General features: G+C 43.2%; 1 long non-coding RNA gene and 3 other non-coding genes across 4 annotated transcripts; all 4 read right to left on the bottom strand.

The window, feature by feature from the left end:
- Positions 1-10161: 10161 nt before the first annotated feature.
- Positions 10162-13454, bottom strand: LOC106700841 (uncharacterized). Its single transcript, XR_011467050.1, has 4 exons — positions 13332-13454; positions 12521-12557; positions 11591-11627; positions 10162-10723 (listed from the first exon to the last, which is right to left on the bottom strand). It is a non-coding gene; the product is annotated as an uncharacterized lncRNA (long non-coding RNA).
- LOC138984978 (small nucleolar RNA SNORA73 family) lies at positions 10801-11004 on the bottom strand. Its single transcript, XR_011462215.1, has one exon. It is a non-coding gene; the product is annotated as a small nucleolar RNA SNORA73 family (small nucleolar RNA).
- LOC138984984 (small nucleolar RNA SNORA73 family) lies at positions 11735-11938 on the bottom strand. Its single transcript, XR_011462222.1, has one exon. It is a non-coding gene; the product is annotated as a small nucleolar RNA SNORA73 family (small nucleolar RNA).
- Positions 12664-12867, bottom strand: LOC138984983 (small nucleolar RNA SNORA73 family). Its single transcript, XR_011462218.1, has one exon. It is a non-coding gene; the product is annotated as a small nucleolar RNA SNORA73 family (small nucleolar RNA).
- Positions 13455-13514: the final 60 nt, after the last annotated feature.

Below are 13514 nucleotides of genomic sequence, written 5' to 3'. Positions count from 1 at the left end.
TTCCTCACGAAACGCTTGACAGTTGGAAAATTTTAAAAATGCGGTTCAAAGAGGTTAAGCAAGTTGTCTGGGGTCATGATACAAGTGGATGGAGTTCATAAATCTTGTTCAGGGCTGAGCCACCACCTTTTAACTGAGAGGACAGCCCATCTGGTCTGGTACTGACCTCTACGCTAGGTTTTAGTCTTATGGCTGTACGCAGAAGACTCAATACACCAAATAAGACTCATTTTCCATGGATCAAGACCCCCCCCCCCTCACCCTTCATCCTTCAAGCCAAGGTTAAAAGTTTCTCACTCAAACTGCAACATCTTTCCTGGTTCTTCCCTCTCCTCGCCATGTTTTATTTCTGCCCCTCTGGTCTAAAGCAGCACCTCCTGGCCTTCATTTCATTCCATCAAGATCCCCAAGTTAGTCTCCTTAAATCATGACTATGAGACTTGCTTAAAAATCTGTAGAGATTCACATATTTTTTTTAACTTTTTATTTTGTATTGGAATATAGCTGATTAACAATGTTTGACAGTTTCAAGTGAACAGTGAGGGGACTCAGCCATATATCCATTCTCTCCCAAACTCCCCTCCCATCCAGTCTGCCACATAATACTGAGCAGAATTCCCTGTGCTACACAGTAGGACCTTGTTGGTTACCCATCTTAAATATAGCAGTGTGTGCATGCTCATCCCAGACTCCCTAGCTATCCTTTCCCCCATCCTTCTCCCCAGCATCCATAAGCTCATTTTCTAAGTCTGAAGACTTACATATCTCTTCAGGGCTGTGCTAGGAGCACCAAATGCCCCAAGCTGTTGTTTCCCGCCTCCCTCTTGGCTTCTGCACTGTCCTCTCAACGTGCCCATACTCATTCCTGCTTTCTTACCTTTCTCACCTTTCCTACCAGTGTTTTCTTTCCTGTCTAGCTGAATTCTTGATTTTTACATATATATCAAATATATATATTTAAGGCTAAATTTTATTTGCCATCTCCATGAAGCCTTCTTTGGCCCCATTTATCTTATCTTCTTTGAACATAAATATTAATTTTTCACTCTATTATTGTTGTATTTTATTTACTGAACATAAACCATAGTAAGGAGGACAGTCAATTGAATCTGACCTAGAAATGACACAGATGATAGAATTAGAAGTGAATGATATTAAAAGTTATTCTAAATGTATTCCATGTGTCCAAAAGTTAAGTAGGGACATGGAAGATAAAAAAGATCCAGAGTGAAAAAGTTGGCTTAAAGCTCAACATTCAGAAAACGAAGATCATGGCATCCGGTCCCACCACTTCATGGGAAACAGATGGGGAAACAGTGGAAACAGTGTCAGACTTTATTTTTATGGGCTCCAAAATCACTACAGATGATGACTGCAGCCATGAAATTAAAAGACGCTTACTCCTTGGAAGGAAAGTTATGACCAACCTAGATAGCATATTCAAATGCAGAGACATTACTTTGCCAACAAAGGTCCGTCTAGCCAAGGGTATGGTTTTTCCAGTGGTCATGTATGGATGTGAGAGTTGGACTGTGAAGAAGGCTGAGCGCCGAAGAATTGATGCTTTTGAACTGTGGTGTTGGAGAAGACTCTTGAGAGTCCCTTGGAGACGCAAGGAGATCCAACCAGTCCATTCTGAAGAAGATCAGCCCTGGGATTTCTTTGGAAGGAATGATGCTAAAGCTGAAACTCCAGTACTTTGGCCACCTCATGCGAAGAGTTGATTCATTGGAAAAGACTCTGATGCTGGGAGGGATTGGGGGCAGGAGGAGAAGGGGACGACAGAGGATGAGATGGCTGGATGGCATCGCCGACTCGATGGACGTGAGTCTGAGTGAACTCCGGGAGTTGGTGATGGACAGGGAGGCCTGGCGTGCTGCGATTCATGGGCTCGCAAAGAGTCGGACACGACTGAGTGACTGATCTGATCTGATGTGAAGATGACAAATATAGTGGATGGCATTAATAACAGATTAGATATTGGAAAAGCAGTGATTAGTGAACCTCATGCATAGCAAAAGAAACTATCCAAAATGAAACATAGAAAAAAATTTTAAGTGAAAAGAGTATGAGTGAACTATGGAATAACTTTAATAAGTGGCCTACTCTGCAGGTAACTGGAGACCCTGAAAATGAGGAGGAACTGGGAATAGAAAATATATGAAGAGGGGACTTCCCTGGTGGTCCAGTGGCTGGAATTCCACGCTCCCAATGCAGGAGGCCAGGGTTCAATCCCTGGTCAGGGAACTAAGATCCCTCATACCACAACTAAGACCCTGCACAGCCAAATAAATAAAATGCTTTTTGTTTTTTTAAATATATGAAGAAATAATGGATAAAAAATGTTCGAACTATAAACCTATAAACTATAAGGCAACAGATGTGTGATAAAAAATAAACGTGGTCTGGAGGCTTCCCTGATGGTCCAGTGGTTAAGAATCCACCTTGCAATGCAAGGGATGGCGGTTCGATCCCTGGTCTGGGAAGATCCCACATGCAGTGGAGCAACTTAGCCTGAGCACCACAGCTACTAAGCCTGTGCTCTAGAGCCCACGAGCCTCGACTACTGAAGCCTGTGTGCCCTAGAGTCTGTGCTCCACAAGAGAAGCCACAGCAATGAGAAGCCCTCGAGCTGCAACAAAAAGTAGCCCCCGCTAGCCGCAACTAGAGAAAGCCTGCGTGCAGCAATGAAGAGCTACCACAGACAAAAATAATGAACTAAAAGAAAAAATAAAAATAAATGTGGTTTGAACACTGCAAATAAAAGACAGATTGTCATAACAAATAGAAAAAGCAAGACCCAACCACACACTGCCTACAAGAAGTACACATTGAACATAAACACAGCTGACCCTTGAACAACACTTCTGAACTGCACAGGTCCACTTATACTCAAGAGTTTTTTCAATAAATATGAACTATGTACTATAGTACCACACAATCGGAGGTTGGTTAAACCCAAAGTTGCAGAATCACAGATATGGAGGGCCAATACAGGAGCACCCCATTGTTGTTCAAGGGTCAACTCTACACAAACAGAAAAGTACAAAGACAGAAAGAGAGACTCTGGTGACACTAGTCAAAAGAAAGCTGGAGCAGCTATATTAATAGCAAAGTCAATTTCAGAGCAGAGTATTATTGAAATAAAGAAGGTATTTGAGTCAGTTGCAGTGAGGTGGATGAACCTAGAGTCTTTTATACAGAGTGAAGTAAGTCAGAGAAGAACAAATATCGTATATTAACGCATATATATGGAGTCTGGAAAAGTGATACTGATGAACCTATTTGCAGGGCAGGGATAGAGGTGCACACAGAGAATACTCCTGTGGAGGGAGGGGAGGAATTGAGAGAGGAGCACTGAAACGTGTACATTGTTGTTGTTGTTTAGTTGCCAAGTCTTTTGCGACCCCACGAACTGTAGCCCGCCAGGCTCCTCTGTCCATGGGATTTCCCAGGCAAGAATACTAGAGTGGGTTGCCATTTCCTCCTCCAGGGGATCTTCCCAACCCAGGGATCGAACCTACATCTCTTCCTTCTCCTGCATTGGCAGGCAGATTCTTTATCATTTCCATTACCTGGGGTTACCATATGTAAAATAGCTAGCTAGTGGGAAGCTGCTGTATAACACCGGGAGCTCAGCCTGGTTCCGTGACAACTTAGAGGGGTGGGTTTGGGTGGGGGCGGGGCATGAGAGGGAGGTTCAAGAGACTGGGGACATATGTATACTTACAGCTGATGCACGTTGTTGTATGAGAAACTAACTCAACATTGTAAAGCAATTATCCTCCAATTAAAAATTTTAAAAAAGAAGGTACTTTCGCTATGGTAAAGGAGAAAATCAAAATGCACAATCCTAAATACATGCAACTAATAACAGAGTTCCCAAATACGTGTAGCAAAAACTGATAGAACTTCTAGAGGAAATAGACAAATCCACAAAGACAGGTGGACATTTCAGTACCTTACTCTCAATATTACTGATAGGTAGGAAGAAAATCAGCCAGGATAGACTTGAACAACACTTTCAATGGATTTGAACTGATTGACATTTACAGAATACTTCATCTTTCACATTCCACCTCGATTTTTTCAGACAGTAACATACTCATGCCTTCTGAGCACACGTGAAACAATTCCCAATATACTGGGTTATAGAAAAGTCTTGTTAAATTTAAAAAGATTCAATCAAACAAAGTATATAATCAGGCTACAATGGAAAGTAGAAACCAACAACTGAAAGATCTTTGAAAAACTCCCAATTACTTAAAAATACACTTTTGGAATTCCCTGGGGGTCTAGTGGCTAGGACTCAGCATTTTCACTGCCATGGCCTGGATTCAGTCCCTGGTGGGAAACTGCAAGCCCTGCAGCGTGGCCTAAATAAATAAAAATATAAACAATAAACATGTACTTTTAAGTAGCCCACAGATCAAAGAAGAAAGCACAACAGAATTTGAGAGTATTTTGAACGGAATTAAATGAAAAGAGAAGTTAGCAGAACTTGTGGGATATTGTTTCTTTTGTTTTTCACTTGTGGAATATTGTCAGAGCAGTATGTAGGGGAAACTCATAGCACTAAATGCCTGTCCTACAAAAAAAGGAAAGGTCTTAAATTAATTACCTCAGCTTCTACCTTAAGAAACTAGGAAACAGAAGAAAGAACATAATAAAGATCAAAACAGAAATCAATGAAATAGAACACAGAAAAACAAAATCATCAACCAGTGTTTGCTATGCGCCAAACATCCCATTTTTTGAGGATAAATCAACTAGTAGGTTAGATGGACATCAAGTAAAAAGTAATCACATTAGAATGATAATGATGTTATCACGATGGGATGCTCATGGTGCCCACCCTCCCTTCAAGACAGGCTGTTCTGGATCCTTAGGGGAAAGGGAGTAAGGATGGTGGTTGAGTTCAGACTCCAAAGATGCAAACCTTCATCTAAAGATGTGTGACTTTGGGCAACTAATGTAGCCTTGATTATCTTCCTTTTCTATACATGGATATAAAAAAAAAGTCCCTGCCATGTATAAGGCTGTGTTCTTTTAAGGCTTAAAGAATGCCTGAAGTGAAGTGAAGTGAAGTGAAGTGAAGTCGCTCAGTCCTGTCCGACTCTTTGTGACCCATGGCCTGTAGCCTACCAGGCTTCTCCATCCATGGGATTTTCCAGGCAAGAATACTGGAGTGAGTTGCCATTTCCTTCTCCAGATCTTCCCGACCCAGGGATTGAACCCGGGTCTCATGCACTGTAGGCAGATGCTTTACCGTCTGAGCCACCAGGCCTAGCACATGGCAAATCATCATCAAATGTCAGATATCTTCATAAAGATACAGGTTCTGGGACTTCCTTGGCTGTACAGTGGTTAAGGCTCCACCCTTCCACTGCATGGGGGCCTGGATTTGATCCCTGGTTGGGGAACTAAGATCCCATCCATCAGAGGGTAAGATGTGCACAAAGACAGAAAGTGGTAAAAGACAGAGGTTAACAGCCAGGAAGGGCTCTCACTCCCTAGGAAACTGCACTCATGTCTATCTCAGTTCAGTTCAGTCGCTCAGTGTTCGACTCTGTGACCCTATGGACTGCAGCACATCAGGCCTCCCTGTCCATTGCCAATTCCTGCAGTTTACTCAGACTCATGTCCATCGAGTCGGTGATGCCATCCAACCATCTCATCCTCTGTCGTCCCCTTCTCCTCCTGCCTTCTATCTTTCCTAGCATCAGGGTCTTTTCAAATGAGTCAGTTCTTCACATCAGGTGGCCAAAGTATTGGAGTTCCAGCTTCAGCATTAGTCCTTCCAATGAATATTCAGGACTGATTTCCTTTAGGATGGACTGGTTGGATCTCCTTGCAGTCCAAGGGACTCTCAGGAGTCTTCTCCAACACCACAGTTCAAAAGCATCAATTCTTTGGTGCTCAGCTTTCTTTATGGTCCAACTCTCACATCCATACATGACTGCTAGAAAAACCATAGCTTTGACTAGATGGACCTTTGTTGGCAAGTAATGTCTATCTAAGTATTGATATTTTTCAGAGTTAAGTAGACCCAGGCACATAGCAGATTTATAATTTGTTACAACTGAGACATTTTATGGTGTAGTGGGTACTAATAATTAGCTGAATACAAAAGGTGGAAACAGCTAACATTTCCCGAAGTTTGAGTACAGGTTCTACAGTCAACTTTCTTGCTCAGATGCATGCTTTGCCACTTACTGGCTATATAACTTGGGCAAGTTCCTCAACTCCAAGTTCAGTCTCCACTGCAAAATGGGCAAACACTGTACCTACTTTAACAGGGGTGCATGGAGTATTAGATGAAGTAATGTACATACCTTACCACACTGCCTTTTTCAGTTAGTAGTATACCTTGATACAGTTTTGGAGATGGGTTTAAATCCTGGCTCTGCTATTTCCTAGTTAGCTGATCTTGGAGGGTACTAATCCTTGCATCTCCCCCTTTCTCTCCTGGATAGGTAGGTTCCGAGCGAAATAAGAGCTTGATTTAGTAGGTAATTTACCTTTCATGCTAAGACTTTATTCAATAAAACTGAACGGATCAACTGGTGTGGTCACTCACACAGAGCCAGACATCCTGCAGTGTGAAGTCAAGTTGCGCCTAAGGAAGCATTACTATGAACAAAGCTAGAGGAGATGATGGAATTCCAGCTGAGCTATTTCAAATCCTTAAAGATTATGCTGTTAAAGTGCTGCACTCAAACAGCACTTCAGAGCACTTGAAGTCCCTAGTTGTTTGAAGTCAGAGAATTTTCCTACAGGTTCATTGTACTTAGCAGACTGTTTTCTACAAACATTAACACTAATTCTCCTTACAAATCCAAGAAGTAGGTACTTTTAGTGTCCCCATGATTCCCAGGTGGCGCAGTTGGTAAAGAATCTGCCTGTCAATGTAGTAGACATGGGTTTGAGCTCTGGGTTGGGAAGATCCCTTGGAGAAGGAAATGGCAACACACTTCAGTATTCTTGCTTGGGAAATTTGAGGGACACAGAGGCTTGCTTGGCGGGCTACAGCCCATGCGGTCAGTCAGATACAACTGAGCATGTATGCATACATTCTATGCAAGAGCACATGGACTGAGGCAGGAAGAAGTTAAGCAGCTTGCCCAAGGTCACAGGGACGACAAGTGGTATCAGGATTCAAATTCAGGCAGTCTCAGTTTAGCAACAACTGGTATGACTATCAAGGCCTATATGCAGAAAAAAGCCAGAAGAACCTGTTTTAGTCTATGGGTAGGTGTGTTGCAACCTGAAGTTTAGCAGAAAGGGTGTGACCTAGAATACTTCCTGACAGGTTTGCTTGAGTGAAAAGCTCCTAATGTTGGGAAAGACTGAAGGTAGAAGGGGATGACAGAGGATGAGATGGTTGGATGGCATCACTGACTCAATGGACAGGAGTTTGAGCAAGCTCCAGGAGATGGTAAAGGGCAGGGAAGCCTGGCATGCTGCAGTCCGTGGGGTTGCAGAGTCGGACACGACTGAGAGACTGACCTGACACTTGGATACTGGAAGAAATCCCACCTAGAACCCTACCTTACCCTGAGAATTTATACTAAAAACACCATTCAGATTTATTGTGCATCTACCATCCAAAAGCATTTATGTGGGAATGAGGCCTATAACGCAGGTCAGGAAGCAACAGTTAGAACTGGACATGGAACAACAGACTGGTTCCAAATAGGAAAAGGAGTACGTCAAGGCTGTATATTGTCACCCTGCTTATTTAACTTATATGCAGAGTACATCATGAGAAACACTGGGCTGGAAGAAGCACAAGCTGGAATCAAGATTGCCAGGAGAAATATCAATAACCTCAGATATGCAGATGACACCACCCTTATGGCAGAAAGTGAAGAGGAACTCAAAAGCCTCTTGATGAAAGTGAAAGAGGAGAGTGAAAAAGTTGGCTTAAAGCTCCACATTCAGAAAACTAACATCATGGCATCTGGTCCCATCACTTCATGGCAAACAGATGAGGAAACAACATACAGTATCAGACTATTTTTTTGGGCTCCAAGATCACTGCAGATGGTGATTGCAGCCATGAAATTAAAAGACGCTTACTCCTTGGAAGGAAAGTTATGACCAACCTAGATAGCATATTCAAAAGCAGAGACATTTGCTAACAAAGGTCCATCTAGTCAAGGCTATGGTTTTTCCAGTGGTCATGTATGGATGTTAAAGTTGGGACTATGAAGAAAGCCGAGCACCAAAGAATTGACGCTTTTGAACTGTGGTGTTGGAGGACTCTTGAGAGTCCCTTGAACTGCAAGATCCAACCAGTCCATCCTAAAGGAGATCGGTCCTGGGTGTTCTTTGGAAGGAAATGATGCTAAAGCTGAAACTCCAATACTTTGGCCACCTCATGCGAAGAGTTGACTCATTGGAAAAGACTCTGATGCTGGGAGGGATTGGGGGCAGGAGGAGAAGGGGATGACAGAGGATGAGATGGCTGGATGGCATCACCGACTCGATGGACATGAGTTTGAGTGAACTCTGGGAGTTGGTGATGGACAGGGAAGCCTGGCATGCTGCAATTCATGGGGTCACAAAGAGTCAGAAACAACTGAGCGACTGAATTGAACTGAGGCCAAAATGTGATCTGGACAGAGAGCCAACCCTGGGGATACAAATAGAGGACCAGTCTACTTCCTAGTTGTAGATCTGGGCAATTATTTTTCTCTTCCTGGGTTTCTCCATAAAAGCAGTCAGATTAATACCCACCCCTGGGGTTGCCAAGTACTTTGAATCTGAATTCAGGCACAAGTGTCGCTACTTGTTTAGGTAGTGACTCGTATAGCTAGCCATAAAGCACCCAACAGGCTGAGGAGTTGGTTAGACAGCATCACCAACTTAACGGACAAGAACTTGAGCCAATGGAAGACAGGGGGGGACAGAGGAACCTAGGGAGGCAGTCCCAGACAGGAGCTATTCTTTTACCCTCTTTGCATTGAATCTGAACATTTTTGTTTGTGCCACAGCCCAAGTTAAAAAATTCTTATATTTGACTCCAATGGCTTCCAAACAAGGTATTTCACCCCTTCAGCTTGTAAAATTCCATTTATGGCCGCACTGAAGATCTAGACTCTACCTTCTAGATGGCTCCCCAATAGTCCCCATCCTTCAGGGTCTCATGACTTTCCCATAATGCTGCAGCCTGTAAAAGGGCTTGACAAAGTTCTATTGTGACTCAAGCACACCCGTTTGATAAAGGAGCAGACTATGACCTCTCAACACCTGTAAGTTTAGAAAAGTATAAATCTGTAACACTTAAGACAGGTTACCTTAAACACTGTGCACTTCCCAGGTGGCGTAGTGGTAAAGAATCTGCTTGCCAATGTAGGAGACACAAGAGACATGGGTTCTATCCCTGGGTTAACTGCAAGAGGAAATGGCAACCTGTTTTCCTGCCTGGAAAACTCCATGGGCTGAGGGGCCCAGCAAGCTACTGTCCATGGGGTAGTGAAGAGTCCACAACTTAGTGACAGACCACCACCTTTGAATTCTCAACCCAGTAAAAAAAAAAGAAAGACCAACTCAAGCTTTTAACGAGGTCCACAATGTCAAAGCCAGTTTTTCCAGTTTTCACGTAAACCATAAAAAAGGCTGATGCCTTCAAACTGTGGTGCTGCAGATGAGATGGAGAGTCCCTTGGCCAGCAAGATCAAACCAGACAGGTTACATGTTACAGGTTATCAACCCTGAATATTCATTTGAAAGACTGATGCTGAAGCTTCAATACAGAAGCCAGATGGAAAAAAACCCTGTGGCCGGCAAAGACTGAAGGCAGAGGATCAGATGGTTAGATAGCATCACTGACACAATGGACCTAAGTTTGAGCAAACACTGGGAGGACAGAGGAAGCCTGCAGTCCATGGGGGTCCTAAAGAACTGGACAGGACTTGGTGACTGAACAATGAATGCATTTCCCAATAGTAGTCGTACACAAATGCCAATATTTAACACAAGAGCTTAAGACCTTCAAGCTACAGCAAAACCTACCAGGATTGACAGAACACTCATAGAATTCCCTGGCTGCTTTCACTGCAGGGAATCTGGGTTTGATCCTTAGTTAAGGACTAAGATTCTACCAGCAAAACGATGTGACAAAAACATAACAAAACCCCCAAAAGACCACACAAATACACATATAGTCATCTTTATTAAAGTTCACGATTACATTAGAAATTGATGGATTTCTTTAAGACATGCTGATTCTCATGGGCACCTACTTTCCACTTTTAAGAGTGATAGATAAAGAGGTCAATATCTTAGTGTCATTACATCAAGTTTTCACCAGATAGGAAACCTGAAAAGGTCTTTTGAGCCTTCCAGGTCACTATACTCTAAGACCTGCCCATATAGTCTCTGGCATGTCTTATAAATTTCAGAACAGTAGAACTCATGGGTTTTAAGGTGTAGTTCCAGGGGTTAAATATTGTATCTATACACTTCCAAATCTCCCAGGCCTATCTTCAATGAATGTATTACTCATTTTACTTGGTGTTTCAGAATGTAAAGAATCTACCTGCAATGCAGTAGGATCTAGGTTCAATCCCTGGGTCAGGAAGATCCCCATGGAGAAAGGAATGGGTTCCACTCCAGTACTTTTGCCTGGAGTTAATTTTTACTTTACTAATTTCCCTGTCAAAGAAAGACTCCAAAGCATTGCTAACTGCGAAGTCGGTGAGGCTCCTCTTCTCTCCTGAAAATGACATTACAAGAAAAAAGGATTAGATTCATTTATACAATCTTAGTTCCCCGTTAAAATTTTTGTATACTAGATGTTTCCTGCATGGTTTGTCTCCTCAGTCATTGTCCAGAGGACTCTGAGAAGCTGTAGGAATATGCAGGCGCAGACTCAAGGCCCAGCTTCATCTCCAACGTTGTGGAAAGGGACTGTACGTCACTGAGCAGAGCCCTACGCTCCCGTTCGCCACCTGGACAGAGCCCGGGGAGAGTGACCTCCCGGGGTATCCACGTTGGGATATCTGAACAGTATCAGAATACGAAACCAAAGTTAGCCTAGGCACTCAGCTAACACAATGGGCCATACAGTACCATGAAACTGGTTATTATTGTAATGCCATGTAATAAGTCTACAACACTTCTCACAGAAAGGTTGGTATGTAGCAGACTTAATGTACCACTATTTTAGAGATTACATTACATTTCCCTTTATCTTCATCCCTTCACACCTATACTTGAACCATGTCAAAGTCCATAGGATTTTAAATTGCTTCTCACAAACTCCAAGTTCTTGTTAGCTACTGACTATTTTATGCTTTATCTATTAGTTACTTTCACAAGTATGCTGAAGCATATGCCCAATTTCACTTCTAATATCATAGACCCGAATCCTGAGTTCTCCCGGACTGAGCAGATACACACATTACACACACAGCTCACGCATGAAAACTTTGCGAACTTTGGTTTAATCACTTTGTCAAAATTAGTCCTTTTGCAATATAAAAATCTTCTCTATCACGAATATTAAAGACGTGAAAATCAATTTCGTGGAACAAAATTAGCAAACACCGACAGGCCAAAAGCAATTCCTAGATCTACTCACCTCAAATCCAGTTGTATTTGGAATCCCAAACAAAATGCTGCAAAAGAAGGAAAACCTTAACCCAACTGCACAGCAAAACAGGTTAAAACAATTAAAAAAAAATTCACTTCGGAGCAACCCAGATCCAGACAGATTGCTCTACAGAGCTGTTTCCTGCATGGTTTTTCTCCTCAGTCATTGTCCACAGGACTCTGAGAAGACGTAGGAATATGCAGGCGCAGACTCAAGGCCCGGCTTCATCTCCAACGTTGTGGAAAGGGACTGTACATCACCGGGCAGAGCCCTACGCTCCCGTTCGCCACCTGGACAGAGCCCGGGGAGAGTGACCTCCCGGGGTATCCACGTTGGGATATCTGAACAGTATCAGAATACTAAACCAAAGTTTAGCCTAGGCACTCAGCTAACACAATGGGCTATACAGTACCATGGAATTGGTTATTATTGTAATGCCACGTAATAAGTCTACAACGCTTCTCACAGAAAGGTTGGTATGTAGCAGACTTAATGTACCACTATTTTAGAGATTACATTTCCCTTTATCTCCATCCCTTCACACCTATACTTGAACCATGTCAAAGTCCACAGGATTATAAACTGCTTCTCACAACCTCCAAGTTCTTGTTAGCTATTGACTATTTTATGCTTTATCTATTAGTTACTTTCACAAGTATGCTGGAGCATATGCCCAATTTCACTTCTAATATCATAGACCCGAATCCTGAGTTCTTCCGGACTGAGCAGATACACACATTACACACACAGCTCACGCATGAAAACTTTGCGAACTTTGGTTTAATCACTTTGTCAAAATTAGTCCTTTTGCAATATAAAAATCTTCTCTATCACGAATATTAAAGACGTGAAAATCAATTTCGTGGAACAAAATTAGCAAACACCGACAGGCCAAAAGCAATTCCTAGATCTACTCACCTCAAATCCAGTTGTATTTGGAATCCCAAACAAAATGCTGCAAAAGAGGGAAAACCTTAACCCAACTGCACAGCAAAACAGGTTAAAACAATTAAAAAAAATTCACTTCGGAGCAACCCAGATCCAGACAGATTGCTCTACAGAGCTGTTTCCTGCATGGTTTTTCTCCTCAGTCATTGTCCACAGGACTCTGAGAAGACGTAGGAATATGCAGGCGCAGACTCAAGGCCCGGCTTCATCTCCAACGTTGTGGAAAGGGACTGTACGTCACCGGGCAGAACCCTATGCTCCCGTACGCCACCTGGACAGAGCCCGGGGAGAGTGACCTCCCGGGGTATCCACGTTGGTCCAAATACTTCTACGTAGCAAATACAAACAGTTAAGGCGATTATACAGTTAAGGACCAGTAAGTCTATCATACAAAATTAAACATTACCCCCAAAGAAAAAATAAGTGGCAGCTGAGCCGTTTCTAAATCAGTGAATGAGCTGTCTGCAACTCTAGTGAAGACGCTAACACGCCAGGAGGCGGCATAATGGCGCATTAGGAAATGAGAGCGCCGCGCGCACTTAAGGAGGACGGCAGTCCTGCAGGTCCTCGAGTTCCGTCGCCAGCAGTCCTTAGCTACCGCCAAGAACCGAGGCGTGCGAGGCCTCTCCGACCCACCCCACCCCATTTTTTGCGAGTAGCTGTAGTTGGCACGAACGCCGAAGACTCGGAATCATTCTAAATAGTACGGTTCCCACAGAAAAGGCAGACCGACCCCATATCAGATGAAGCGCCCACGAAGCAGGCAGTTGGTCCCACTCACCTAGAAACACTAAAGCACGACGAGAGTCTCTCCCAAAAAGACCACAGAACGCAAAGGCATCGGTATTTATAGCTCCTGGAGCCAGCGGCAGTAAAGAAATGTCTATTGCGCCTGCGCTGCGACATGCGCAGTTAGGGAATTAAAATTTCGCTAAGGGTTCTGGGAACCCGTTGCCGGTTAACG

This window comes from Bos mutus, chromosome 2, assembly GCF_027580195.1.
Source record: "Bos mutus isolate GX-2022 chromosome 2, NWIPB_WYAK_1.1, whole genome shotgun sequence".
In the NCBI taxonomy this organism is placed as follows: domain Eukaryota; kingdom Metazoa; phylum Chordata; class Mammalia; order Artiodactyla; family Bovidae; genus Bos; species Bos mutus.
Note: the sequence above shows the minus strand (reverse complement) of the source record. Positions and strands in the feature narration are given on the sequence as shown.